The sequence below is a fragment of the Strongylocentrotus purpuratus genome, unplaced genomic scaffold, assembly GCF_000002235.5.
Source record: "Strongylocentrotus purpuratus isolate Spur 01 unplaced genomic scaffold, Spur_5.0 spur5_scaffold_17, whole genome shotgun sequence".
Classification (NCBI taxonomy): domain Eukaryota; kingdom Metazoa; phylum Echinodermata; class Echinoidea; order Camarodonta; family Strongylocentrotidae; genus Strongylocentrotus; species Strongylocentrotus purpuratus.
This window is the reverse complement of record NW_022145602.1, coordinates 28,963,948-28,974,621: the sequence shown is the minus strand read 5'-3', so window position 1 is coordinate 28,974,621 and position 10,674 is coordinate 28,963,948.

Sequence of the window (10,674 nt, the reverse complement as noted above, 5' to 3'; positions counted from 1 at the left end):
CTAAAGAGTTAAAATGAATTTTGTATAGGCATGTTTTTGCCCATGTATAGTAGATAAAGATAACGCAGATCCGCGCGTGCCGTAAACTTTGACGGACGCTCATTGCGTTATTAAAAGGTGAACAAATTATCAAAATGCTTGGAAAAATGTGACAAATACGATTACAGAGAAAATTCGGCGATTCTATTTTGCAAAATGCTAGTACGCGCAAAAAACGCGCGCGCATGCGCGTGTGCATGATTTTTTGTCAAATGCTCCATATGGCTTGAAACATATGCAAAACAAATTTGGGATGATTTGGAGCATTTTAAATATTTGCGCGCGCGTAAACGCGCGGACGAACGCGCACGCACAAATTTGAGCACGTTTATTGAACTGAAATTGATCGGACGGATATTGATCTTCTTCCTGATAAATATGAATGAAAAATTACTTTCCGTTATGAAGATATGATCATAACTTGATTTTCACAAAATGGCGCCTAGATGACGTCATGATAACTTTGAGTCTCTGAAAAGTCACACAGTTATAAGTTAGACTAAGATCTATCATCATTGAAAGTTTCATGATAATGGCTTTATTCAGTCTTGAGATATCCTGCGAACAAATTCGAGGAAGAATAAAAAGAAATAACTAGACTTTAATTCGTCACTTAGACGAATTAGGTGATACGTATGATAATGGTTTACATAACGAATAATGCATTACACGATATATTATTTTGTAAAATGCTTCTTCCATTTATATGCTTCTCCCATTATGATCTATTCATATGTCAAGATTAAATTGTGTCTCCTTGATCATCATGGATCTAGGGAAGATAGATTGAAACAATATATGACCTTTGACCCTGTGCAGTAACCAGTTACACACTTGACTCTAATTTACATCATGAAGAACACCTTTTGACGATTTTATCTTATTCAAAGAAATGAAAATGTAATTGATAAATGATTATCATTATGATAATGATGATCATGATGATAATGATCATGATCATGAGCGCGATTATGACATCTTATTGAAAAAATGAGGGTTGATTTAGATAGCATATAGTCTCAGCTACAACATACTCAAAAATCAACAAAATCCAAGCAGAATTAACGGCGATATTGCTCGCAAAAGACAGGAATGTAGAATCCAGATTTGAGAAAAAGTCATCACCCATAGGGATTACACGAAAAAAGTAATGGATTTAGTGAAAATAGGGTAATAATAAAGAAAAAGGGTTGTTTATGACATTATTTGCGATTCTATGTCTTTTAATAATCAAAGGAGATGGTACAGTGAAGGTCAGGAGGAAAAAAAAGTGAAGAAAAAAAATTGTTGGAGACACCCGGACTCGAACCAGGGATCTCGAGGTTGGAAGTAAAGTGCGTTACCGATATACCAAAACATTTCCCATAGCGATTACACGTAAACGGGAAATGGAATGCTCAAATCTCATTTCGCAAGTGAAATATGAGCATGATCCCGACATATGATCGAAAAGTAAAGTGTACACTGGAGATAGTCTCAGTTACAACATACCCACAGCTCAGCAAAAACAAAGCTAAAACTAGACTTTAATTCGTCACTTAGACGAATTAGGTGATACGTATGATATTGGTTTACATAATGCATTACACGATATCATATTATTTTATAAAATGCTCCTCCCATAATGATCTATCCATATGTCAAGTTTAAATTGTGTCGATCCCTTGATCATTATGGATCTAGGGAAGATAGATTGAGACAATATATGACCATTGACTCTGTGCAGTAACCAGTTACACTATTGACTCTAGTTTACATCACGAAGAACGCATTTTGACGATTTTTATCTTATTCATAGAAATGAAAATGTAATTGATAAATAAGAGCTTATGCCTGAATAATTAAAAATGAATAGTGTATGACGTCACGATGTCCCGGCGTAAATGAAAAGTGTGAGAATACATTAGCGATCATTTTGAGTTGTCGACGTGAGATTCACTAGTTGCTTGAAAATAAAATCTTTAAATATCGGATGGATATATACTGTCACTGTATAAGAAATGTGGATTAGAGGGATATTGATCCGTCAGTCTTTCTTGAAGGCTTGTCAATTAAAGGAATACAAAGATTTGAATGTATTTTGCTCAAGAAATTACATACAGCATTGCCAGTAAATTTCACGGGATCAATGTTAAAATCTCCCATTATATAAACCTGTTTATGTTCAGTATGTGTTTTTTGTAAAACATTTTCAAAGACAGGGATGAAATCATTGACATTTGATTGGGGTTTCCTATATATGACACCTACAATAATATTATTATGTCTCGGAAAAAATTGCTTTCAATAAACAGTGATTCATAGTTGTATGATGGGTATAATATAAATATATCATTGCGTATTTCATATTCAAAATTGTCAGCGACCAATAGACCAACACCTCCACTCTTTTGTACTTGGCGATTAAATTGTATAAATGAATGACCAGATACATTGAATAATAGTGGCGTACTATCATTAACCCAAGTTTCTATACATAAGTACAGATGAAATTGGATAAAGCATTACAATGTATGTTAAAACTACGCGAATTAAAATGTAAAATACTAAAATGATAGTTAATGTTACTGAATTCAGTCGTAAAATCCTCATCAATATAATATTTACAGTTCAGAAACCTACTGAAATGAAACTCATATTCTTTTTCGGATAAATAGTTTAAACCATTGATATCAGTATAAGTATTTGGAGTATTACTACCAAATATTGAATGAAGTTCGTCATTATTCAAGTCTTGAATAGGAAATGAACAATGAGAACAGAGTGGGTTATTAATGTAGCCGAATGCTCATGTTCTCTATAACGCTCATTTTATGTATTTTATTACCAGAGAAAAAAAGATGTCAGTCAGTCACTCAATAGTGTCAGAGAGTAAAGTCTAGAAAGTAAAAGGGTTTCCTTACATAATTTCAATACGAGGACACTGCTAACGTTTAAGTTTCACAAATAGGACATACGTGACATATTCATCATTTCAACATTCAACTGAAAATTGTGATATGATCTCATCATCTGATCAAAAAACTAAAAAGCACCGTTTTTATAGCCCATGGTCTCAGCTATAACATACCCAAATTTGGGAGAAAACAGAGCACAAATGAGCGAGATAGTGCTGAAAGATGGATGTGATGTAGATTCATAGTGTGGACAAAATTCACCCTCCATAGACATAACACGCAAATGACGAAAATTCTGACATGTGGCCCTAAATTGAATTTTGTACTAGGATGACATCATTTAAATGAAAATTGGTGTAAACCGATCTCGAAGGCGATTGCCTCGACTACAACATATTAAAATCTAGAAGAGAATCGATGAATATTAAGAGAAATACACTAAATTTTCCATAAACATAATGACGTCATAATATGCATTTTTGTATTTTTGACTTCCAAAGCCATTATGATGACGTCAAGATGTACTTAATGGCCAAATGAGATATGCAATCATACCTTCGACTCATACTCTATCTAAATATGGAAAAAAAATTGGCAGTCCTTATTCATATCAATGGACTTTTTATGGGCATGTTTTTGCCCATAAACGCTATGTAATACAAAAATCGCGCGTGCGGACGGTTATCTTGAACGGACGCTCGTTCCGTTATTAATAGTGATAAAGAGATAAACTTGGTATCAAATTGTTCGGAAAATTATGAGGAATATCCTGTCAAAAGTTTTTGCGGAGGAATTATTTTTCGTTCGGCCGTGACGAACGAAAACGTCCAAAAATGCGTGTTTTGCGCGATTTTTTTATGAAATGCTTATAATGGCCTGAAACGTATGCAAAAAAAATTTAAGACGATTTTGAGCAATTTTAAATTTTACGCGCGCATTAACGCGCGCACCTACGCGTACGCGCATTTTTGCGCGCATTTATTGATCTGAAATTGACCCGACAAATATTGACCTTCATCATGACAAATATGAATGAGAAATGGCTTTCTGTTATGAAGATATGATCATAAGTTGATTTTCACAAAATGGCGCCTGGATGACGTCACGATGATTTTGAGTCTTTGAAAAGTCACGCAGTTCTAAGTTAGACTAATATCTATCATCATTACAAGTTTCATGATAATAGCTTTATTCATTCTTGAGATATCTTGCGAACAAATTCGAGGAAGAATAATAATAAAAACTAGACTTTAATTCGTCACTTAGACGAATTAGGTGATACGTATGATAGTGGTTTACATAGCGAATAATGCATTACACGATATATTATTTTGTAAAATGCTTCTCCCATTTATATGCTTCTCCCATTATGATCTATTCATATGTCAATATTAAATTGTGTCTCCTTGATCATCATGGATCTAGGGAAGATAGATTGAAACAATATATGACCTTTGACCCTGTGCAGTAACCAGTTACACATTTGACTCTAATTTACATCATGAAGAACACCTTTTGACGATTTTTATCTTATTCAAAGAAATGAAAATGTAATTGATAAATGATTATCATCATTATGATAATGATGATCATGATGATCATGATCATGATCATAAGCGCGATCATGACATCTTATTGAAAAAAAAGAGGGTTGATTTAGATAGCATATAGTCTCAGCTACAACATACTCAAAAATCAACAAAATCCAAGCCGAAATAACGGCGATATTGCTCGCAAAAGACAGGAATGTAGAATCCAGATTTGAAAAAAAAAGTCATCTCCCATAGGGATTACACGCAAAAAGTAATGGATTAAGTGAAAATAGGGTAATAATAAAGTAAAAAGGGTTATTTATGACATTATTTGCGAATCTACGTGTTTAAATAATCAAAGGAGATGGTACAGTGAAGGTCAAAAGGGAAAAAAAAGTGGAAAAAAAAGTGTTGGAGACACCCGGAATCTCGAGGTTGGAAGTCAAGTGCGTTACCGATATACCAAAACATCTGCCATAGCGATTAATTACACGTAAACGGGAAATGGAATTCAGAAATCCTACTTTGCAAGTGAAATATGAGCATAATCCCGGCATCTGATCGAAATATAAAAGGCACACGTGTGATAGCTTATTGTCTCAGCTACAACATATTCGAAGCTCAGCGAAAACAAAGCTAAAATATGGGAGATTTCGCTCGCAAAAGACAGGAGTGTAGAATCCAGTTTTGAGAAAAAGTCATGTCCCATAGAGAATACACGCAAAATGTGAAAAATTGACATGCCTCCTTTAATCGCAAAAGTACGCCTTGATGCCTTAGTCAAAATGAAAAATTGTGGCAACTATACTTGTAGCAAATTGTCTCAGCTAGAACATATCAAAATTTAAAAGAAAATTGATCAATATTTACAGAGATACAATTAATTTTCCAAAAATATGCTGACGTCATAATATGCAAATTGAAATTTTGAATTTGGAGGCCATTATGATGACATCATGAGTTAATTGAGGGTCAAATGAGACATGAAATCATATCTCCAACTCATAATCTATCTAAATATGAAAACATATTGGGAGTTCCCATCCATTCTGAACAGTTACAATGAATTTTGTATAGGCATGTTTTTGTCAATGTATGGTGGATAAAGATAACGCAGATCTGCGCGTGCTGTCAACTTTGACGGACGCTCATTGCGTTATTAAAAGGTGAACAAGTTATCAAAATGCTTGGAAAAATGTATCAAATATAATGACAGAAAAAATTCGGCGATTCTATATTGCAAAATGCCAGTACGCGCGAAAATGCGCGCGCATGCGCGTGTGCGTAATTTTTTTATCAAATGCTCCATATGGCCTGAAACGGATGTAAAAAAAAATTGGGATGATTTGGAGCATTTTAATTTTTTTCGCGCGCGTAAACGCGCGGACATAAGCGTACGCGCATTTTTGCGCGCATTTATTGACTTGAAATTGACCGGACGGATATTGAGTTTAATCATGATAAATATGAATGAAAAATGGCTTTCCTTTATGAAGATATGATCATAAGTTGATTTTCACAAAATGGCGCCTGGATGACGTCACGATGACCTTGACTGTCTGAAAAGTCACACAGTTCTAAGTTAGACTAAGATCTATCATCATTGAAAGTTTCATGATAATGGCTTTATTCAGTCTTGAGATATCCTGCGAACAAATTCGAGGAAGAATAATAAAAATAAACTAGACTTTAATTCGTCACTTTGACGAATTAGGTGATACGTGTGTAACATAATGAAGAACGCATTTTCACGATTTCATCTTTCTTTATTAAATACTACTTCCATTATGGTATATCCATTAGTCAAGTTTCAACTGTGTAGAACAGAGGGAGACAGAGCAATATAATAAGAAGAAGGCAAGGCAAGAGAAAGAGAGAGAGAGAGAGAGAGAGAGAGAGGGAGAGGATAAAAGTGTAGAGAGGGAAAGAGAGATAGAGAGTGAGAGAGAGATGCAGAGACAGACCAAGTAAAGGAGAGGGGCAGAACATGAGGGGAGAAGGGAAACACAGCAAGAGAGAGGAGAGAGAGAGAGATGCAATTGAGAACAATGCCTTCCATATTTCTAGCATAAACTAGACTTTAATTCGTCACTTAGACGAATTAGGTGATACGTATGATAATGGTTTACATTCTACGTGTTTAAATAATCAAAGGAGATGGTACAGTGAAGGTCAAAAGGAAAAAAAAGTGAAGCAAAAAATTGTTGGAGACACCCGGACTCGAACCAGGGATCTCGAGGTTGGAAGTCTAGTGCGTATACCGATATACCAAAACATCTCCCATAGCAATTACACGTAAACGGGAAATGGAATTCTGAAATTCTACTTTGCAAGTGAAATATGAGCATGATTCCGGCATCTAATCGAAAAATAAAGGGCACACTTGTGATAGCTCATTGTCTCAGCTACAACATATCCGAAGCTCAGCGAAAACGAAGCTTAAACAACGGAGATTTTGCTCGCGAAAGACAGGAGTGTAGAATCCAGTTTTGAGAAAAAGTCATGTCCCATAGAGAATACAAGCGAAATGTGAAAAATTGACATGCCTCCTTTAACCCTCAAAATACACCATGATACTTTTGTCAAAAATAAAAAATGTGAATACTGCATTTGTAGAAAATTGTCTCAGCTACAACTTTTAAAAATTTGAAAGAAAATTGATTGATATTTCTAAAGATACAATCAATTTTCCAAAAATATGCTGACGTCATAATATGCAAATTGAAATTTTGAGTTTGGAGGCCATTATGATGACGTCATGAGTTAATTGAGGATAAAATGAGACATGAAATCATATCTCCGACTCAAAATCTATCTAAATATGAAAAAATATTAGGAGTTTCTATCTATTCTAAAGAGTTACAATGATTTTTATATAGGCATGTTTTTGCCCATGTATTGTGGATAAAGATAACGCAAATCCGCGCGTGCTGTCAACTTTGACGGGCGCTCATTGCGTTAATAAAAAGTGAACAAATTATCAAAATGCTTGGAAAAATGTACCAAATATGATGACAGAAAAAAATCGGCGATTCTATGTTGCAAAATGCAATTACGCGCGAAAACGCGCGCGCATGCGCGTGTGCGTAATTTTTTTATCAAATGCTCCATATGGCCTGAAACGTATGCAAACAAAATTTGGGATGATTAAGAGCATTTTAAATTTTTGCGCGCGCGTAAACGCAGGGACGAGCGCGCACGCGCGCATTTGCGCACGTTTATTTATCTGGAATTGACGGATATTGATCTTAATCATGATAATTATGAATGAGAAATATTTTTCCGTTATGAAGATATGATCGTAAGTTGATTTTCACAAAATGGCGCTTGGATGACGTCACGATGACTTTGAGTTTTTGAAAAGTCACGCAGTTCTAAGTTACACTAAGATCTATCATCATGGCAAGTTTCATGATAATGGCTTTAGCCATTCTTGAGATATCCTGCGAACAAAATTGAGGAAGAATAATAATAATTTCTTCTATACAGACACAAAATAAATACTAGACTTTAATTCGTCACTTTGACGAATTAGGTGATACGTGCTATTTTGTTATCATGAAAGTGTGCCGATGATGATCTAATGATAATGATCATAAATACGATAAAGACCATGATTAAGAGTGGTATAGCGCCCCCTTCAGGTATTCGATACAGATTTGTAGAATCAGGATTTCAGAAAAAGTCGCCTAACACGCAAACTAAGACAATTCTGACATGTCGCTTTTAATTGAAATTTGCACTATGATGATGTCATCAAAATGATAAATAATGTACGTCATTCTTGTAGATAATTTTCTTAGCTACATCGTTTTACAATGTGGGAGAACATAGAGCACAAATAAGCTAGATAGTGCTCAAAGATCAATGTCATGTAGATTCAAGATGTGAACGAATTTCACCTTCTATAGACATAACAAGCAAATTGAGAAAATTCTGACATGTGGCCTTTAATTGAATTTTGTACTATGATGACGTCCATAAAATAAAAAGCAGTGTGTATTGATCTTGTAGGCAATTGCCTAAGCTACAAGATACCGTAATTTGGAAGAAAATCAGTCAATAATTTGAGAATTACACTAAATTTTCCATAAATATAATGACGTCATAATATGCAATTTCGTATTTTGACTTCCAAGCCCATTATGATGACGTCAAGATGTATTTAATGGCCAAATGAGCTATGAAATCATATCTCTGACTCATGCTCTATCAAAATATGAAAAAAACTTGGCAGTCCCTATTCATCCCAATGGACTTTTTATAGGTATGTTTTGTCAATATATATACTATGTAACACATGAGCTCGCGCGCACGGATATTTATCTTGAACGGACGCTCATTCCGTTATTAATAGTGATAAACAGATGAATATGGTATCAAAATGCTTGGAAAAATGTGCCAAACATGATGACAGATAAAATTTGGCGATTTTATGTTGCAAAATGCCAGAATGCGCAAAAAACGCGCGCGCATGCACGTTTTAAGGATTTTTTGTTAAATGCTCCATATGGCTTAAAACGTATGCAAAACAAAATTGGGATGATTTGGAGCATTTAAAAAATTTGCGCGCACGTAAACGCGTACGCGCAGATTTGCGCACGTTTTTTGATCTGAAATTGACCGGAAGGTTATTGATCTTATTCATGATAAATATGAATGAAAAATTAGTTTCCGTTATGAAGATATGATCATAAGTTCATTTTCACAAAATGGCGCCTGGATGACGTCACGATAATTTTGTGTCTTTGAAAATTCATGCAGTTCTAAGTTAGACTAAGATCTATCATCATTGAAAGTTTCATGACAATGGCTTTTGCCATTCTTGAGATATCCTGCGAACAAAATTGGGGAAGAATAATAATAATTTCTTCTATACAGACACAAAATAAATACTAGACTTTAATTCGTCACTTAGACGAATTAGGTGATACGTATGATAATGGTTTACATAACGAATAATGCATTACACGATATATTATTTTGCTTCTCCCATTCATATGCTTCTCCCATTATGATCTATTCATATGTCAAGATTAAATTGTGTCTCCTTGATCATCATGGATCTAGGGAAGATAGATTGAAACAATATATGACCTTTGACCCTGTGCAGTAACCAGTTACACATTTGACTCTAATTTACATCATGAAGAACACCTTTTGACGATTTTATCTTATTCAAAGAAATGAAAATGTAATTGATAAATGATTATCATCATTATGATAATGATGATCATGATGATCATGATCATGATCATGAGCGCGATCATGACATCTCATTGAAAAAATGAGGGTTGATTTAGATAGCATATAGTCTCAGCTACAACATACTCAAAAATCAACAAAATCCAAGCAGAAATAACGGCGATATTGCTCGCAAAAGACAGGAATGTAGACTCCAGATTTTAGAAAAAGTCATCTCCCATAGGGATTATACGCAAAAAGTAGTGGATTAAGTGAAAATAGGGTAATAATAAAGTAAAAAGGGTTATTTATGACATTATTTGCGATTCTACGTGTTTAAATAATCAAAGGAGATGGTACAGTGAAAGTCAAAAGGAAAAAAAAGTGAAGAAAAAAAATTGTTGGAGACACCCGGACTCGAACCAGGGATCTCGAGGTTGGAAGTCAAGTGCGTATACCGATATACCAAAACATCTCCCATAGCAATTACACGTAAACGGGAAATGGAATTCTGAAATTCTACTTTGCAAGTGAAATATGAGCATGATCCCGGCATCTAATCGAAAAATAAAGGACACACTTGTGATAGCTCATTGTCTCAGCTACAACATATCCGAAGCTCAGCGAAAACAAAGCTAAAACAACGGAGATTTTGCTCGCGAAAGACGGAAATGTAGAATCCAGTTTTGAGAAAAAGTCATGTCCCATAGAGAATACACGCAAAATGCGAAAAATTGACATGCCTCCTATAATCGCAAAAATACACCATGATACTTTTGTCAAAAATAAAAATTGTGAACATTACATTTGTAGAAAATTGTCTCAGCTAGAACATATCAAAATTAAAAAGAAAATTGATCCATATTTACAGAGATACAATCAATTTTCCAAAAATATGCTGACGTCATAATATGCAAATTAAAATTTTGAGTTTGGAGGCCATTATGATGATGTCATGAGTTAATTGAGGATCACATGAGACATGAAATCATATCTCCGACTCATAATCTATCCAAATATGA